Consider the following 20,628-nt stretch of genomic DNA (forward strand, 5'->3'; position numbering starts at 1 on the left):
CCTCGGCCTGGACTCCAAACATGGCATTGATAGAGAATTAATTGATGTCAAAGACACAGGCCTTGAAGGAGAAGATAACACCAGCAGAGGAGGGGAGGCAGGCGAATCCACACTCTGCGAAGTAGAAGGTCGGAATCCATCTGGCATCGGTATTGACCCCGTCAGTGCCACTGGCGCCATCATCCGGGGTAGAGGTGTTGACATCCTTGGCGCCGAGCCAGTACCCTCGCAAGGGGTTGCTGGTAAAAAGAGCATAAATGGGGCATCCTTATACGGCACCGGCAACCCCAGTGTGAAAGCAAACGGACCCGTGGGACAAGCAGGTGCACCAGAGGGGACCATAGCCCTATTAAAAATGCTAAACATAGCACTGGGGAATAAAGACGGATCCACTCCCAGAGTGGGGAAGGCAGGATACTCTTGTTCCCCTTGCGGTGGCTGCACTCGATCAGGCACTCAAACTCCAAACTCCTGACTGTGGGAGGATGCAAGAGAAAAATGAGCCGTTGGACTTGCAGGCGACTCAGCGATCTCGATCGAAGTCGACGCCGTCTCGGAGGAGACTGCGACCGTTCTCGGGATGAACAGTGCCGTGACACATGCCGTCAGTGTCATTTCTTATGAGGTCTCGAAGATCTGTGCGACAAAGTGTCCCGTGTCCTTGACCTTCGCCGACCTCTTTTCTCCTTCTTAGCTTTTGCTAGGAAAAGCTTAGCCTCTCTTTCCTTCAGAGCTTTTGGGTTCATACGTTGGCAGGACGATCAACCTGCGACGTGATGATCACAGCTCAAACACCAGAGACAGTTCTCATGCGGATCGGTCACCGACATGTGGCCTCCACACTCGCTACAAGGTTTTAAACCAGATTTCTTCAGTAGAGACATAGTTGAGCTACAAAACAATTCCCTAGATACAGTTGAAATACAACGCAGAGGTAGAAAAACCGTTAGCATCGAAGGCGTGGAAAAAAGGGAACTGATGTCAGCACGCCGGCGAATACTTCTTATGGCTCCGATGACGTCAAACGGAGTTGTGTGCGGAGCCGTGCAATTGTGATGTCCTGGTCGACGTGGAGAGCTAGGAAAACATTTCTGTTGAATGCTGGCGCACTGGGAGAATTCCTAAGGCGAGGAATCCACAGGTAGTTGTATCCATCAGAAATTAGATTACTTCTATGTGATGGGGGTTCACTATTAATATCACTGCAGAAGTTGGTCAGCGACACTTGTGACTTCAGCACTACTCTTCCGGACTTCCGGGCATACTACTGGCTGCATAACTTGCATTTCTAAAAGAATGGGTCCTTGCTCCTAGGGAGAGGTCCCAAGAGAGGGACTGCGGGTGGTTGGGCAGGCATTTGGGTGACAAGACTACACAGCTGTATTATATGGGGGAGAAGATGTAGGGAAACTACCAACAGGCTCAAGGGTTGTGGTTAGAGCCTGGAAGGCTGTGACAAAACATCTGGGATGGGATGGAGTTCTGACAAAAGAACCCCCCTTATAAGACAGAAGTTTCATAAGAGTAGTGAGCAACTTCAAGGGGTTCCAAAAAGGAGACCTAATAGGAATAAATAAACTAGGAGATGAATGGGACCAAGCACAAATTAAACCCTTTGAAGAAGATAAAAATTGAATGCGAAATGGTAGATGCAGAGTTGTTTCGATACAAGGAGCTTAGGTCCGCAATTGTTGTACATATTGTTAAATCAACAAATAGAAGATAGTTCACCACTAGAAGAGAGAATCCTGACTGGTCCCTTTGCCAAGAAGACAATATCCATGATATATAAATTAATTAACAATTCACCAAAAGTAGTAAATAAACTGATGGACAAGTGAATAGGAGACAATGTAAATAAAGCTTTAAGTAGTGAGCTGTGCAACTAGTGTTTTTCCATTTAGATTACTTGCTGTGCCTAAACTAAATGTATTCCAAGATATTTTTAGCTAGCATACATTGACCTGTATTTTATTAAACCAACCAAAACAATGTATTTTACTTAGGCTCTCACAGTCCATTTGATGAGCCAAACCACTAGGTTGATCATTTCGTGATTTTTTTTCTTTTGCACAAGTAAGCCTCCCCATTTTTCCAGCAGACCCAGCTTCTGTAAACAAAAAGATGGATATCTGCTATATAAATAGAAATGAAGAATGTCCCTTTTGTGCATTTTCTCCAAGCACTTATGAGACATAATTCCTGTTGGGTACCACCATGGATTAGATGGCAGACCTGGACATTAAAAAGCTGTTGCATATTAAGAAAGACCATACAATGCTATGTCCACCAGCTGGTGCCCAGTAGGCTTCAGCTCCTCTGTTGTAAAACCAACTTCCCTTCACTCTGGGGCAGAGGTTCTCAACCTTTGGACTTCTGTGGATCCCACTTTATCATCACTGGAATACGGGGTCCCTTAGTGAATTGTTATTGGAATCTGGGGACCCCCTCAGAGTTATTGCTGGAAGCCAGGGGCCCTGTCCTAAACATTGTCGATGATTTGAACCATAAGACAACGCACAAACAATACAGAAACATGCATTCATCATACACACAAATTTTAACATTTAATTTGCAAATATAAATAAAAAAATACATATTTTAATAGGAAAGTTGCTACTTTTCTTAATCCAATTGAACCCACATATTGTCCAGACTATATTCTGTTTGATGCACCAGCACTGCTTCCACAAATCAATCTGAGGATACCAATTACATTTTTAGCCTCTAATTTCAAATTCCTTGACATTTACAGGAAGTTTTACATTTTTCAATTGCACATTTAGCCACTTTATTTATATACACTTTACTAATCTGTTAATATTATTTAATTTTCTAAGCAGTCAATGACCCCCTGAGGAGGCTTTGTTGTCCCCTAGGTGTCCTTAGACTACAGGTTGGGATCCACTGCTCTAGGGGAAGAAAGAGGTGGGTTTATCAGAAAGCAGCCAATGTTTGGCAGCTGCTCTGTTACCATCCATATTTGAGGTCCTAAGGTAATTCTATCCAACACAAAAATGTCAATATTTAAAAGATTTTTTTATTTTTTTTTCAAGTGGTTTTGGGCAGAGCATTTCAAAAGGTGGCACCTATTCTTCTGCCTGCAAGTGTGATGTTTGTTCCTCGGTCTCTGCCTTGCGTTCTTCAAGAAAACTGCAACTCTTCTGGCCCATAAACGTTTGGCACTGGTTGTGGGTAATCTTGGCACGATTCCAGCTGCAAGCAAATTCCAAAAGTGTAGTTTCAGCAAAAGTGATGTTATGAACCAGAGACCACATCGAAAAGACAACAGCTCTTACTGCTAGCTGGACCTGTAAGGCCATAGCGTCGATCACAAAATATCACTGAAGTGCTACTGTTAAGAAATATTAAAGCTAGCAATGTACAAACCCTTGTTTCATTTAGCACACTCATGCCCATGGCAAGGTTTACAACATAAAACATATCCTTCATAACTTGTAATTTTACTATTAATTTTACCTAAAAATCAATTAAACATGACAAAAGAAAATATTTTCAGGATTTGGGATGTTCTAGCCTGCGGACAGCATGCCTTCCATACAGCGACTGAGGAAATCGATTATTTATGTGGTAGTATAAATGGAACCTTCATTCTGACAAACTCGGATTCAGGACCTCAAGCTGCAGTATAATATGACAGTGGAAGCCAGAGACAGTTTAGTAATAAGCACTGGGAATGCAGATCGCTTTTATCAGTCAAGCATCAGAAACACACAACAGGTGCAGCATGGATGGCATCCATACAAGACTCCATAACACTAAAAACTAGTGCAGCAGCACAGGGCCTTAGGGGACAGCTGCCAGCAGGCAGTCTGTCCCCCAGGGGTAATAAGGGGAGGTAGCACAGTCCAGACAACTGGGATGTGTTTGGGCTACATCTGTTCAAGTATGTAGCCCATGGGCATTTTGTGTGGGGACACTGGGTGGCAGCCCTACTAGTTAGATCAGGAGGAATTTCAGTCAATTTGAGTCTGGGCCTAGGTAGGGGATATAGCGGACGACAGCGGAGTAGATTTTAGGGAGGCAGAGCAGCACGCAAGGATGTCATCAGCGGAAGACAAAGTCAAGGAGGCCATGAGGCAGCTGGCTGAGGCCGGCCACCTTGACTTGGTGATGAGCAGTGGGGAGTGGATCAATCTGGCCCAACGAGGCACGTGTTAAGCGGAGTGGGGGCAGCGGTAATTGCATGCTCGCCACCCCACGCTTGCAAAGGCGAGCAAGAGAAGCAGGTATGTGGCTGGGGCTGCCTGCAAGTACGCAGAGCGACCAGGGGCAAAGGCGTGTCGAGGGGAGGAGGAGGGGCTGCGGGGTACAACCGGCGGGTGATCTGGGTGGGGCCGTGACCAGAGGGTCATCCTGGAGGGTGCCAATGAAGGGAGGTGTGAGAGTCCTGCCATTGGGGGTGGGAGGGGGTTAATGGAGGCCCCGCAGCAGGAGCTTGTGGAAACGGTAAGAAGTGTTCCAGGCAGTGAGGCCCTGGCTCTGCCATATGAAGGCCCAGGGCATCAGAAGCCTAATCTGGGGCCTGAAGAGAGAGCAGATCAGGAAAAACCTGCTATGCCAGGGCCAGACAGGCAGTGCTATATGGAGCCAAAAGGGGGCATACAGGTGGGGCAGGAGGCAGAGTTAGTCCTGGGGGAGCAGAGCCCAGACAGCATAGGGTGGGCAGAGGGTGGGGATGAACAGGAGGATGGGGCCTGGGGGGGGAGACTTTGGGTGGCCTATAGGGGAGGGTGTACCAGGAGTGGAGGCAGGGGAACAAGGAGAATTATTTGTAGGAGGGGGGCATGAGTTGGGAGGAAAGCAGGCCAAGCATGTCCAGGGCAGCGCAAGTGAATGGGCTTCCATGGAGCGACGGTGAAGAAGAAGGAAGCGCCAGGGCAGGCAGGAGGTGGCCTCCTAGATATGTATACACCAGGAACAGGCAGCAGAGATTTTTGGGGCAGAGGTAGGGTGAAGTGGCAAGAGGCCTAGGCGAGCGTTGTTCTAGACAGGTAGAGGGGGTACAGGGCTACACAAGTACGCTTAGCGCAGGGTGGCAAGCCGGGCAACATCGTGGGATCTGGAGGTGAGCCATAGGTTGGCAACGGCCTTGCAGGGGGGAATGGCTGGGCACGAGCGGGCCTGCTCTGCCAGCATGGTGAGTCAGGAAATTAGCTCAAAGCAGCTAGGTGGCTAGTAGGAGTGGTACCAGGTCGATGGGAAAGGTCAGGGGAAAGGAGGTGCCCAAAAGTGGATATGGCACAGAGGCCCATGGAAGAATTGGAGCTGAATTATATTGAGGACAGTCCAGAAGAAGTGGAGATTGTGGATAGAAAGAGTGGGGGCAAGGTCAAGGGAGGAGCGGGGGGATCAGCTAATGTTGTTTTTAGTAGTACTTTGCAGGGCAAGGCAAAGCAATGGCAGGCAGCCACAGAGAGGACAGCCTCACGGACACTGGCAAGGCAGCAGGCTTTGGGGCGGGAGCCGGCCTTGTTGCCAGGTAAGCAGAAACAGGGCGGGAATTGAGAGCAAAAAGGAATTGAGGTTAGCTGTGGGGGCGGTTTTGATGAGATACGTCTCAGAAAAAGTACCTACGTCAAGGACACAGATGTGGGGCCTGACAACAAAGGCGAAGATGAGACTTTACGGGTACAGGATTCAGAAACACAGACAGGGGGTAAAAAGATGACATGAATTCTGCAGAGGGAAACAAAGGTGAAGATGGGGGAAGGACGTAGAGGAGACGGGAGTAGAAGGAAAGAAAAGCAAAGAGGTAAAAGTAAAAAAAAAAAAAAAATACTCCCTTATATGGGGGTTACGAAACCATTGGGGACACATTTGATGCCAGCTACGAAGGACAAGATTTGCAATGGAGAATTGGTGGAGGTACCGAAATTGTTACATAGAGAAGTAAGTGCAAAGGAAGGATCAAAGAAAGAGGATTTTGAACTGGTGAAAGGCCCACGGGTGCCAGTGACCATAGAAAACTGGACATTGGCCTTCCTTACATATGGAAATGTGTATCACGAAAAATACCCAGAGAGGAGCGTTGCTCTTCTAAAATATATGGATGTCATTAGAAAGGAACAGATCTCATTTGGTGGTAATGCATGAACTCAGTATGACAAGGAGTTCAGGGCAAGAATGGCAGCTGACCCGGAAGCCAACTGGTGGAAATAGATACGGATTTGTGGCAGCAGACAATGGGCCCAGCAAAGATTTGCAAGACAGTACTTACAGCCAGTGGGCTGCCGATACAGTATAAGCCCTTTCAGCAACATCCCACCCGGGGTGTGGTGAGGTCAGGAACCAAAACACAAGGAGGGATCTTGGGGGTGTGCTGGGATTATAATAAAGGAAACTGCACAAGAGCGTACTGCAAGTTTAAACATGAGTGCCTAAAGTGCAGGGGCAGGCACGCATTGGTACAGTGCTATGGGGACCAGGGAACAGCCCAGGCTGGGCAATTCAATAGCGGGGGACAACAGCCCCCTGCCACACAAGGATGTCATCAAGGAGGTCAGGGGAATTTTCAGGGAGGGAGAGGAGTCCAGGGCTCTGGGGGAAAGAGCTCTTAACCTGGTTAAGATAAACAGGCTACCTTACTGGTTGCACCTCTACCCTAAAGAGGAGGAGGCTGCTCAGCTGGCAAAGGGTTTTACACAGGGTTTCATGTTGGGTTACGAACAACCAAGACAGAGGCGCTGGGTTGAGAATTAAAAATCTGCCAAGACATATCCACATGTGGTGAGGGTGAAGATAGAGAAGGACGTTGCTGAAGGTAGGCTGGCAAGACCTTTTCAGGATTGGCCAATGGACAATCTCATTATTTCTCCCATTGGGGTGGTGCCCAAAAAACGAACAAGGACAGTTCAGGTTAATACAACATTTATCCTGGCCAAAGGACAGTCTGTCAAGGGCTTCATCCCAGGGTAAGTGGCATGCGTGTCATATTCCTCAGTTGATGTGGCTATGGCATTAGTGGAGCAGGCACTTATGGCAAAATGTGATATCAAGTCAGCCTTTTGGTTGCTCCCGGTACACCCGGACAATTTCCCGTTGTTGGGTATACTGTTTGAAGGCATGTGGTACATGGATAGGGCACTGCCTATGGGATGCATGGTATCATGTGCACTGTTTGAGCACTTCAGCTCTTTCTTGAAATGGCTGTTTACTTATAATACGGGACACAAGGAAGTAACGTGTTATCTAGATGATTTTTTCTTGGTCACACCTTCCGGTTCCACAGGCTGCCAGACTTTGCTGAGCAGCTTTCTAGAGCTCATGGAGGACATAGGAGTGCCTTTGGCCACAGAGAAGTGAGTGGGTCCCACCACATCCATTTCCTTTGTGGGAATTAAGTTGGATTCAGTGTCTATGGAGTCCCAACTGCCACTTAACAAGAAGGTAGCAATGTAGTTGTAGATGTTGGCAAGACAGGTCACAGTGAAAGACGTGCAAGCATTACTAGGCCGCGTGCCCTTTACAAGTGGAGTAGTGAGAGCAGGCAGAACCTTTTGCAGGAGGTTGGGGCTGGCATTGTCAGGGCTGTCTTTGCCTCATCACCTGAGGTTATCAGTGGGTGTGAAGGAGGATTTGCGCATGTGTCGCATGTTTTTTGGATACATTCAATGGCATCTTTATGGGTACCCCACGGGAAATGAAGTGGAAGGCACAGATATTTTCGGATGCCTCGGGCAGAATTGGTTTTGGTATTTATTAGCAAAGAATATGGTGTGTGGAGGTGTGGCCAACAGGGTGGAAAGGGGGAGGACAAAATATTGCCTTTCTGGAGCTCTTCCCGCTGGTGGTGGCAGTATATTTGTGGAGCCCCTTACTGTCGCATAAACACGTGCCTGGGGTGGACAATGACATTGCGGATGCTTTGTCTCGTTCACAGTGGGAGAGGTTCCAGGGGCTTGCCACAGAAGCAGACAGGCAACAGACTTGCATGCCACACCATTTTTGGAATGTAGGTGAGAAAGGATGTTGCAGCTGGTGGTAGAGTCATTGGTACAGTCAACAAGGAAGGCGTATGAGCTGACCTGGATTGAATTCATTGGGTGGGGGGCAGTCAGAAGAGAGAGCAGTAGGGATAGAGTGGAAGATGTGGTCCAATTCATTTTAGATCTGATAGCGAAAGGGCAGTAAAAGGTGGCTATTGCAGGTAAATTAGCAGGCGTAGCTTTCATGGGTAAATTATTGTGGGGCTATGCGCCATCAGCTGGAGAGCTGGGGGCACGCATTTTGGAAAGATGGATAAGAGGACAAGGACTGCTCAGTCTTACAAGGAGGCCCTTGACTTTAGAAGTTTTGGTGAGGGTGCCTGCAAAATGACCACAGATTTGTGGTTCAGAGCAAGAGCATATAATTTTTGCAACATTGATGGTGTGGATGTTTTTTGGAGCTTTTCGGGTATCGGAAATGCTGGGTTCCAAACAAAACAAGGGGCTACTGTGGGAGGATGTCTTCATTCAAGCACAGGGGGTGGCAATATTACTGAGATCTTTCAAGGCTGATCAGAGGGCGCAGGGACGGCAAGAGAGTAACAGCCTTTCAGTTGTTGAGCATATTGAGAAAATCTGTAAAATGCATGGTCTGAAATTTGGGACCTGTTCTTTCTGCATAGGGGCAGCAACGGAAGCAGGGAGGCGGGTTGGTCCAGGGAGGGAATAAAGCAGTTGGGAAGGTGGTCCTCCGAGTGCATTAAGAGGTATGTGCGTTAGATTTTATGAGGGTGATCGTACAGGTAGGATTTGGCATTTACATTTATTTATTTTGGAGATTCAGTGCCGGGCACCTGTTGGCAAAATTGAGCATGTGGATAGTGGGGCATTCGTTCATCAGACAGGTGGAGCAAGAAGCCAGGATTCAAATACAGTCAATATGGGGCTGAGTGAAAAGTGTGGGGGGGGGCTGCATGGCATGGGAAAGGGGGCATGAATTGGAAAGAATTGCTGCCAGTTTTGAATAAGTTAAAAAAGGGGGTAATGTGCCCAGATATATTGATTGTGCATCTGGGAGAAAATGACTTAGTGCAGGAAAAAAGTTTGGCACTGGTAAAATGGATAAAGCGAGACTTGTTGGAGATAAAGCAGTAGTCAGCAGGTTGTTTTCCGGTGTGTAAGGAGTTTATACGTCAAAGAAGTTGGAGGGATGCGTACAAGCCAGCAGCGATAGGTAGAGCTTGCAGGAAGCTTAACAGGACGATGAGGTGTTTTTGTAGGGAATGGGAGATGGGTTGCATAGTGCACTCTGATATATGCTCTGCTGCTGTGGACTTTTTTCATGTGGACAGGGTTCATCTGTTGAGATTTGGTACGAGGCTATACTTGTTGGAGAGTATAGATTTTATGTCAAAGAAGCTTAAAGGGGTAGTGTAGAGTGAGTTGGGAGGGGGGCAGTAAAAGGTCAGGGATGCCCATTTTCTGGTGGTGGATGCCCAGAAGGTTGGAGGGACCTTTACAGAAGGTCAGTGGAGTTTACCGAGGGGAATCAGGCCCCGAGAGAGGAGGCAACAAGTTAGAAACAGAAAGAGAGCGGGTATAAGGTTATTTACACAGGAAGTTGGCATTTAGGAATGGGCAAGAGTTAAAAGTTAAGCAGGTGAAGTTGAAGTATTATGCATAACAGAAGGTAGTTGGGCATTGGGGTAGCTTGCAAGTTTAAAGGGGAAGGTGATGTTTTAGGGGTGGGGGTGGGGGGTAGGTTGTAGGCAGATGTTGACTTTATAGAGAGGTATATAGTTTTGTAAGGCTGAATGCTAAGGGCTGAATTGTGATACGCACCTGTTTCAATAAAGCGGCCTTTTGCACACACAAGATGGGTCAGTGGCCTGTCTGGGCACATTTCACCAAATACATGCTTCTCCAACAAACACAGAACAAAATCACAAGCAGCAACAGGGGCAGCTTCCATCACAGTGTGTATGAAGGTGTGTTTGCAGTTGTGATGTTGAGTGTGTGAGGGTTTGCAAAATGGAGCGATGTAAAAATGTATTTTGTATATATCAATGTGTTGTTATTTCCAAAGCACAAACATAGCAGGCATTCAAAGGAACACCGCACAGGGAGCAAATCAAAGTTAAATACATCGGGGGAGCAGAGCTAGTGGAAGGGTTGAGAAGTTAATGTATGTGAAGTAGAGTTTGTTGATGACCTGAGTTTTCAGTTTCTTCATGAATTAGAGGAGGGCTGGTTCTGTTCTGGTGTCAAAGGGGACGTGGCTCTAGATCCCAAGTGAATCAGATGAGAAACCGTGCTTTCTCTTTCCTGTATTATTGGTGTAATTCTGGCAGTACTGAAGAAACTAGACCAATCAGATCAAATTTAAAATACAATCACATTCTAGTAAAACAGATGAGACAAAAAAAGAGACTGCAGCAAATTTCAAAATAAATCAAGTAAATGAATGAGCTGCCCCATCCAATAATTGATTCACTCATCCTGGGAAACGTTTGGATGACATGACATGTTAAAGCCCAATTCCACACATGAAGGTTTTGCTCACTCTCCTTTAATGCCACATATTATTTTGAATATTGTATTTGCTCCAATGCAAATACCCTTTTCCAGTACACATAAACACATTAACACTCATACTACGGCTATATCAAGACTGTTACAGGAAGACCGTGAAAACAGGTGTTGCTTCACCCACTGCATTTATATCACCATGTGGCATAGGAAACTAGCATGCAGTGTATGTCAGTATTACATAGGTCAGGCAGAATGCAAGAGCCACAGGACAGGAATCTCTGTGTTCTGCTATAGCCAAAACTCTTCAGTCGGCCATTTCAACAGACCACATTATGTAAAAGAAGTGCATCATAGTGTTAAAGCAAGGTACTTATTTGTTAATTTACAATGTTTTCTGAAGTTCTACAATGTACCCTTGTTGTCACTTCAGAATCCTGGAAAATATGGTTAAATAAATTGAACAGTGGAGCGGATATCAGTAATGCGTGTAAGTGAGTCTGCAGGGTCACTAACATTTTAAGTGGGAAAAAAGTTAATCCTACGCAGCATTCTTCCAATGTAACCCATTACAATGTGCTTGATTGAAGGCCAGCTTAAAAAGTTCTGTTCTCAAGAGTTTTTCTGAAATGTATGCGAATGGGCTTCCCCTTGAGGTGCAGACTCGTGGCCTTATTTAGAGTTCAGCACTGCAGCAGCACCAGTGTAAACTGCCAGTGCTTCCACTACCACAAACTTGCACTTGGAGTCTGTGGAAGCACAATGGGCCAGATGCAGCAAAAAGCCAATTTGCCAGTTGCAAATTGCGAGTCCCTGCGACTCGCAATTTGCAACTCGCAAATTGGTATGCAGAACGGTGTCTCAGACACCGTCTGCGAGTCGCTATGGGGTCGCAATGACCCACCTCATTAATATTAATGAGGTGGGTCGCAAATTGCGGCCCCATAGCGAGTCTAGGCACTCGCAAACATGGAGGCCTGCTGTAGTCAGCAGACCTCCATGTTCGTGACTGCTTTTAAATAAAGCAGTTTTTTTTTTAAGTGTAGCCCGTTTTCCTTAAAGGAAAACGAGCTGCACTTAAAAAAAAAACGAAACCTTTAGTTTCGGTATTTTTTCAGGGCAGGTAGTGGTCCCTTGGACCACTACCTGCCCTGAAAAAATAGTTTTGGGTCCATTCACAAAGTGGAAGGGGTCCCGTGGGGACCCCTTCCAATTTGCGAGTGGGTTACCATCCACTTGAAGTGGATGGTAACTGCGACACCATTTGCCCCCGCATATGCGGTCGCAAATGGTATTGCATACCACTCCGAATCGCAAATAGGAAGGGAAGACCGCTTCCTATTTGCGATTCTGAAATGCATATTGCGAGTCGGTCCCGACTCGCAATATGCATTTCTGCATAGGAAAATGCGATTTGCGAGTCGCAAACGGCAATTTTTGCCGTTTGCGACTCGCAAATCGTTTCCTGCATCTGGCCCTATGTTCTGAAAGCAAAGCCTCAGCTGGATGCTGAAACCGTTGACCAACGGCGCATGTGCCAAAAGGCCTTTAGTTAATGTACGTTTAAAGGTCCGCTATTTAGAGTGGTTGTTCTGACATATGTTGTTCCTGTTTGGTACAATCCAGAAAAAACGGGTTGTTCGAGCAAGAAATAAAACAAGCGTTTGCAATGCAATGGGCCTTGCATTTGCTCACATATGCTCGAGTTAGAGCTATTAGCATTGTAAATTCCTAACTGGACTTTTCTTGCCACGTAAATTGAAAATAAAAAGTAAAGCAGTTGACATAAGCAAGCAGATTCAAAGTGCCATGGCCGCGATGAGCACGTAGGAGAGACACAAAAGGAAAAATAAGTTTGCTTGCAGTCAAACATATCAGCAAAAATGCAATTATCCATGTAAGAGGGTCGATGTCCAACGTGGTAACACAACTGCCCTAAGGAGGGACAACGTAAAGTATTTACCAATGATAACAAAGGATTTTTGAAAGGCATGCCCATGAACAAGTGATATTGATGGGCGTGCAGTGGGCGTGGTTAAAAGCCCACAGATAGATTACAACAGACCAGAGGGCTTGCGCGCTCCACCTAAAAAAAACCATAAAAATATGTCCTTACTAAAAATAGCAATCTATTCTCACAAATGACATTGCTGCAATGTACTGAAAAACTGCTCCATTAGCCTTGCTGTAGCGCACAGCAGTGATGCAGCTTAACACACAATGAGGAGAAGTAAAATACACACAGCTGCACCAAACAATAAGGATGTGCTGTGCTCCTCATGTCTTGTCCCTGGCTGCCACACCTTCGCTGTGATTTATTGTCATCAACAGCTCGCCTGCAGTAATTGGAATGATTTGTTATATCACTAGAGTGGAAATACTGTCACTGTATGCTGCTACCCATAAAACTAAATGTGCCCAGATATTGTGGTTAATCGGCTATTCATTTTATTTACAGCGTATTAAGTTACACGCAGGCTTCGTGTTGCTAAAACACTCGACCCAGGACTTCAGCCAAATGACAAACAGTAAAACCAGCAAAGGACGAGCATTATTCGGACAAAGGCTAGGCTTGATTTTTTTCTGTAAAGCCAGAAAGGTTTGCCACTGCCCTGGAGTTTCCTTAGCCCTACCCTACTGCTCCGACAAAACACACGTACCCATAGTACGTGATCCGTTTATGTTATGTGATGGGCATGTGTATACACTTCCCACCATTAGCAAGTCACTGTAGGACGTTCTTGGCCACGGCACACATCTATGTGCTTTACTGTACTAGCAAGCTCCTTCCTACCTGATGCTTCACTCACGCCACTGTGCAGGACTCTAACACTGAACAGAGGCCAATAATTGTTCCTCCCAGCGAAGTCGTGCCCGCTCTGTTATGATTTTTACCATGCAGCCTTATATAGCAAGTTAATATTAGAAAGACACTTCCGTACCTCATATCTTGATTTGCTGTTCCAAAGTCCTGATCAACAATGAAGCCTGGAAACTTTTACCATACGATTAACAAATGTCACGAGTCGGCATGTACTGTTGAGATATTGGGATCCAGCTTCATTGGATCCGTGCCTGGTTTACCTCATACTCGACAACATACGAGGCAGGTGAGCTTGGCCCGAAGTGGTGGCGGCTGCCTGGCAAGGGTCAGTTATACTTTAGCGGAAGACACTGTCTGCACTCTCACATCAGACATGTAAAACTGATGCAACTTCATCAAAATGTAATGTAACAAACCAAAAAGTGCTATGCATTGTAACTGTTCTTACTCAAGGAGCTGCGCCACCCGCTCACGTGTAGTGAGCACTGTATGAAACCGCAAAAAACGAAATACATTAAAATGGCCCCGTAAAACGCCATCCACCCACTCAGTTTAAAATCAGACGTGGGGTCATTATGGCTCATGTAAATTGATGCGGCTGGGTGGGGGTGTAGGATGCTGGCCTGGCTTGTAGTGGGTACCAAGGGGTACTTACACTCTGTACCAGGTCCAGTTATCCCTTATTAGTGTAGAAGAGGTGTTTCTAGCAGCTTAGGCTGATAGAAGGTAGCTATAGCAGAGCAGCTTAGGCTGAACTAGGAGACATGCAAAGCTCCTACTATACCACTGGTGTCATATGCACAATATCATAAGAAAACATAATACACAGATATACTAAAAATAAAGGTACTTTATTTTTATCACAAAACGCCAAAAGTATCTCAGTAAGTACCCTCAGTATGAGGATGCCAAATATACATAAGATATATGTACACAATACCAAAAATATGCAGTAATAGCAAAAGGAAGTAATTTAAGCAGTGTAAAGTTACAATAGATTGCAATAGGAGCACATAGGTATAGGGGCAACACAAACCATATACTCCAAAAGTGGAATGCGAACCAAGATGGGACCCCAAACCTATGTGAGCTTGTAGAGGGTCGCTGGGACTGTTAGAAAACAGTGAGGGTTAGAAAAATAGCCCACCCCAAGACCCTGTAAGGTAGGTGTAAAGTGCACCTACAACCCCCAGAGAGCACAGAAGTCGTGATAGGGGGATTCTGCAAGGAAGACCAACACCAGCAATGCAACAACAGTGGATTTCCGGACCTGAGTACCTGTAAGACAAGGGGACCAAGTCCAAGAGTCGCAACAGTGTCGAGAGTGGGCAGATGCCCAGGAAATGTCAGCTGAGGGTGCAAGGAAGCTACCACCGGATGGAAGAAGCTTTGTGTTCTGCAAGAAAGAAGAGGACTAGGAACTTCCCCTTTGGAGGATGGATGTCCCACGTCGTGAAGAAGCTTGTAGAGGGGTTCCCACGCAGAAAGACCGCAAACAAGCCTTGCTAGCTGCAAGGGTCGCGGTTAGGTTTTTGGATGCTGCTGTGGCCCAGGAGGGACCAGGATGTTGCCACTTGGATGAGGAGAAAGAGGAGGTGCCCAGCAAGTCAGGGAGCCCTCACAGAAGCAGGCAGCACCCGCAGGAGTACCGGATCAGGCACTTAGAAGAGGAGTGAACCGGAGTCCACCTGAAGTCAGAAAAGGGAGTCCCACGACGCCAGAGGACAACTCAGAAGGTTGTGCACTGCAGGTTAGAGTGTCAGGGACCTAGGCTTGGTTGTGCACAAAGGAAATCCTGGAAGAGTGCACAGGAGCCGGAGCAGCTGCAAACCACGCGGTACCCAGCAATGCAGTCTAGCGTAGGGAGGCAAGGACTTACCTCCACCAAACTTGGACTGAAGAGTCACTGGACTGTGGGAGTCACTTGGACAGAGTTGCTGAGTTCCAGGGACCACGCTAGTTGTGCTGAGAGGGGACCCAGAGGACCGGTGATGAGGTCTTTTGTTGCCTGCGGTTGCAGGGGGAAGATTCTGTCGACCCACTGGAGATTTCTTCAGAGCTCTTGGTGCAAGAAGGAGGCAGGCTACCCCCAGAGCATGCACCAGCAGGAAACAGGTGAGAAAGCCGGCAGGATGAAGCGATACAAGGTTGCAGTAGTCGTCTTTGCTACTTTGTTGCGGTTTTGCAGGTGTCCTGAGCAGTCAGCGGTCGATCCTTTGGCAGAAGGTGAAGAGGGAGATACAGAGGAACTCTGGTGAGCTCTTGCATTCGGTATCTAAAGAATTCCCCAAAGCAGAGACCCTAAATAGCCAGAAAAGGAGGTTTGGCTACCTAGGAAGGAGGATAGGCTAGTAAGAAAGGTAAGAGCATATCAGAAGGAGTCTCTGATGTCACCTGATGGCACTGGCCACTCAGAGCAGTCCAGTGTGCCAGCAACACCTCTGTTTCCAAGATGGCAGAGGTCTGGAGCACACTGGAGGAGCTCTGGGCACCTCCCCTGGGAGGTGCAGGTCAGGGGAGTGGTCACTCCCATTTCCTTTGTCCAGTTTCGTGCCAGAGCAGGGCTGGGGGATCCCTGAACCGGTGTAGACTGGCTTATGCAGAGATGGGCATCATCTGTGCCCATCAAAGCATTTCCAGAGGCTGGGGGAGGCTACTCCTCCCCAGCCCTGACACCTTTTTCCAAAGGGAGAGGGTGTGACACCCTCTCTCTGAGGACGTCCTTTGTTCTGCCTTCCTGGGCCAGGCCTGGCTGGACCCCAGGAGGGCAGAAACCTGTCTGAGGGGTTGGCAGCAGCAGCAGCTGCAGTGAAACCCCGTGAAAGGTAGTTTGGCAGTACCCGGGTCTGTGCTAGAGACTCGGGGGATCATGGAATTGTCTCCCCAATGCCAGAATGGCATTGGGGTGGGGGTGACAATTCCATGATCTTAGACATGTTACATGGCCATGTTCGGAGTTACCATTGTGACGCTATACATAGGTAGTGACCTATGTATAGTGTATGCGTGAAATGGTGTCCCCGCACTCACAAAGTCTGGGGAATTTGCCCTGAACGATGTGGGGGCACTTTGGCTAGTGCCAGGGTGCCCACACACTAAGTAACTTTGCACCCCACCTTCACCAGGTGAAGGTTAGACATATAGGTGACTTATTTACCACTGCACTTAAGTAACTTATGGCTGTGAAATAACGTGGACGTTATTTCACTCAGGCTGCAGTGGCAGGCCTGTGTAAGAATTGTCAGAGCTCCCTATGGGTGGCAAAAGAAATGCTGCAGCCCATAGGGATCTCCCGGAACCCCAATATCCTGGGTACCTCAGTACCATATACTAGGGAATTATAGGGGTGTTCCAGTATGCCAATGTGAATTGGTGAAATTGGTCACTAGCCTGTTAGTGACAATTTGGAAAGCAGAGAGAGCATAACCACTGAGGTTCTGGTTAGCAGAGCCTCAGTGAGACAGTTAGTCATCACACAGGGAACACATACAGGGCACACTTATGAGCACTGGGGCCCTGGCTGGCAGGGTCCCAGTGACACATACACTAAAACAACATATATACAGTGAAATATGGGGGTAACATGCCAGGCAAGATGGTACTTCCTACAGGGGGTATTTATGGATTGGATACCTTGTGAGATGTTAAAAGCGGGAAGGGAAGGTGTGGGTAGGGATCCATGACGGTTGTATAAAGCAAGAGGCAGGACACGTTAAATCATGGGACGCCCGTCTATTTAAAGCAGTTTCTGCTACCATCAATTTACAAGCTCTTGAGGAGAGACAAGATGACTGCACTAACTTGCGTTTCTTTTTATTTTAACATAATGAAAAGTCTTGAAAGCATTCTGGCCTCACATTTCAAGGAAAAGAGCAGCCTGATAAGATTTATGTTCCAAATAAAGGAGACAAGTAATGCCCTGTGTGTGATGTCATGAGTGCTGGCAGGGAGGGGCCCTGGAGAAAGAGACTAGAGGGCAATCGTGGCTTTGAGCAGTGAGCTAAACGTGTGGTGGTTCTTATGTGAAATAGGTTATTTTAGGAGCCAGAGGTAAATGAGGACAGCACTGGAATAAAGCCAAAACAAATGCCAGCGACATGGGAGGAGATGACAGAAATGGAATCCTGCAATAAAAACACAGGCAGCTACCAGCTCACAGTGACAGGGGAGCACCAAAGAACAAAAAAAGTCTGTCACACCAACACAAACAATCCAAAGTGGAATAATACAGTAGTTGGTCACTGCTATGAAATAGAAAAAAAGCGGAAGAAAAGGGTAGAACTGACCACTAGCGAGCAAGAATTTGTAAAGCACACTGCAAACAATGAATGAAATTGAATTAAGCCCACAATATTTAAGTATACACCAGGACAAACGCTTATGCTCGACCTAAAAATTACCCTCCCATTTCACGCACCACTCACAATGCATTAGGGCTGTGTTTTTTTTCAGTAACAAATGCGCACTTTGGAACTTTGTTACAGAAACATAGGAACATCGCACCCATTCAACACAACTTCTGTGTCCTCTGTACCTTCAGCAGAACCGCTGTAGCTCATCTGAAGACACAGAGGTATCAGTCTGCCTGTTGGGGATGTCCAAGTGGAGCTGAGGGCATACGTTGTGCAAACTTGGCAGGCCTGCAACCAAACTCTAAACCAGCCCCCTCAGTTTGTTGCAGAATTGGTTCTTTGCATAGCCATTGACCCTCCCTGTTTTGCCCCTTTACACCATAAAGGTACAACCAGGGTAAGGTGTTGATCGGAGAATTCTCACTGAGGTGCAATGTGGTGTCAGTTTTTGAAGACATCTTAGACCAGTTGCCTAATATGCTTTGTGAAAGGTGCATACAAGTTTGGATTTAACTCCTGATTCAACTGGTAACCAGTGGAGTGACAATTTTGTCAAAGGTCTTTTTTTAATCATAGTGGAACAGACCTAAACACACTAGCAAACAGGCAAGTGTAGTGACACTGGAGGAACTGTATTATATATGTACTACAACACATATTAGGGACGTTCCTCAACATTCCTAATAGGCACTCTCTCCCAAACACAGAATGGAATTAATTGATATTTTAACAATGTAACATAATGATAATAGGGTTTAGTTATCTTTCTTTTGTGGTTTGACGGCTGAAGGGAACACCAATGCCTTCAAGTCCGTAACCCCACCAATATACAGATAATAACTCATATTATTAGTCTTTGCAAGCTTTGAATTTCACATTGTGTCTGCATCCATTTTATCATATTAATAATCAACAGGTCCACAGAAGAGGGCACTTGGTTACTGATTGTTTCCAGCAAGCACATCGTTATCACTCTTCTGGCTAACACCAGTGCAAGGCCAAAGAGCTTTGTAATTATTTACCTTTCCCCCAGCAGACAAACCTGGGACACTGGGGCATTTGTTTTTAGACGGACCACTCCCTTAACTTGCCCCCAACTTCCTTCCATAATTCCTGAATATCTACACGTCATCACATATTTAGTTTTGCGTGTAATAAGGTAGGTTTCCTTTTAAAATTAAAAGTACCAACTCGACTGTGGTTATTAGTGTGGTTTGCTGCACTGCTGAGTTCTGAGATGCTAGCACGCAGTAACCCTTGCGCTGTTCTCCTTCGCTACTGTGAGAGTTGGCAGCTAAAAGGGGTGCTTGGCTCACAGATTTTTTTTGGGGGGTTGAGGATTTACTATGAGGAGCCAGGAACACCAGAGTCACAAGAGTCCACTTGGTATAATTGGCCGCAGTACCTTCTGACAGCCCATAGACTCTTCAACCGAATTTCTCCTGCTGGCCCTTATAAAAGTATTAAGTATGCAATTATTTGCTGTGTATGACTTAAGTTCATCACTTACAACATAGATTCTCTCTTTAGACTCCCTTTCATAGCATGGTTCTTTGACAATACAAATGAAGCCTCATTATAATATTTTCCTTCTAGAACAGAAACTAACACATAGTCGCCTACCTATTACCAAACACTTCTAAGAACATTTGCAATGCTTGTTTTGAAGTTAAAAGTTTTCCCTTAAAGGCACTAGGCACATCTGGCCACGCACCCATGCAGGATAGCTACCTGTGGAGTTGAAATGCCTATGCCCACTTAAAAACCAGTTCTTGATGTTGTCTATGGTTAATCAATGGGGCGGGTCACAGTACTCCAGGGCTCCTATCCATTGTCTGCATGTTGCTGCTGTCTCCAGTAATCTTCAAATGACCAGGTGAAAGTGGCTCCAGTATCCGAGTTTCTGCAGGTTGTACTCCTAGCTTATGGTCTCCATTCTTCCTGTGACCTTATTTCCACGGGAGGCCTATTCAGCAGCTGTAATGAGAGACGCATGACCACCATTACTTGGCTGCCAGAGCTTGTTTGGAAAAAAAAGTTTACGCAGGACATAAAGACAGAGACTAACAGCAACTCGATTCAAAGGCTGTATTGAAAGTATAATCAAAGTGTTGCAGCCGTGAATTAATCACGACGGACCACCTCACGTACAGTTAGCATCACTGAATCAATTGGATCAAATGTCTTGTGGATTATTTTTGCTCTTTATATAGGAGGCTCGTAGCAACCACGTTTGATGTCAGTTAATATTGCATAAAGATGGTTGTACTAGGGAATTCATGGAGGGAAATGGATGTGCAATCTCTGCATCAACGTCTGTGGCTTATAAATCATTTTATTCGTGTTAAAAACAAAAACGGACATTATCTTTTCTAACTAAGCAAAACATTGTATTTAATTCCCACTCTCTTAACAAAAACATGGAGAGAATTAATTTAATTTTTATCTTTGTTTAGTTTTAAGATATGAAAGGTAAAACTAACATGTATTTCCCTATTCCTATATTACGTGAACGCACCCAGTGAGCAACAAATAGAGTGAGTTGTACTTTTTGTGCTGTTACAAAAACTAGGTAGTATGCACTGCAACTAAGTCTGATCGCACTATAAAACACTCGGTACACCGGTTTAATTATTAACTTGCTGCGGAGTTACGGAGGGAGCCGTCTTCCCCGTCTCTGTCTCCGCGTATCTGCCCGGCTCCCCCCTACGTCACTCGCAGCCCTTTATTTCTATTGGCTCGAGTGAGCCAGGGCTCAACCAATACATGGGCTAACAGTAGGGGTTGCCGTGGCAACACCCCTACAACATTGATAACCTTGGTAGTGCCTGCGTTCCCGTTAATCCACGGGCGCAACACTACATCCCTCCCAAAATTTCACAACAAAGAAATTAAACATAACACCATCACGGTAAAACAACATCAATCAACAACTTAGCTCCAGTGACTTATAGCAGGAAGTCCCGCAGCATCG

At 46.2% G+C, this 20,628-nt stretch overlaps 1 long non-coding RNA gene across 1 annotated transcript in view; it reads right to left on the minus strand.

Moving 5' to 3' along the window:
* Positions 1-3,050: 3,050 nt before the first annotated feature.
* Positions 3,051-20,628, minus strand: part of LOC138302084 (uncharacterized) — a 78,038-nt gene continuing 60,460 nt past the window's right edge. The window contains exons 2-3 of the long non-coding RNA XR_011205268.1: positions 19,386-19,631; positions 3,051-3,216 (exon numbers count right to left, since the gene is read on the minus strand). This is a non-coding gene — a long non-coding RNA (uncharacterized lncRNA). The remainder of the gene's footprint in view (positions 3,217-19,385; positions 19,632-20,628) is intronic.

The sequence above is a fragment of the Pleurodeles waltl genome, chromosome 6, assembly GCF_031143425.1.
Source record: "Pleurodeles waltl isolate 20211129_DDA chromosome 6, aPleWal1.hap1.20221129, whole genome shotgun sequence".
NCBI classification, from domain to species: Eukaryota; Metazoa; Chordata; class Amphibia; order Caudata; family Salamandridae; genus Pleurodeles; species Pleurodeles waltl.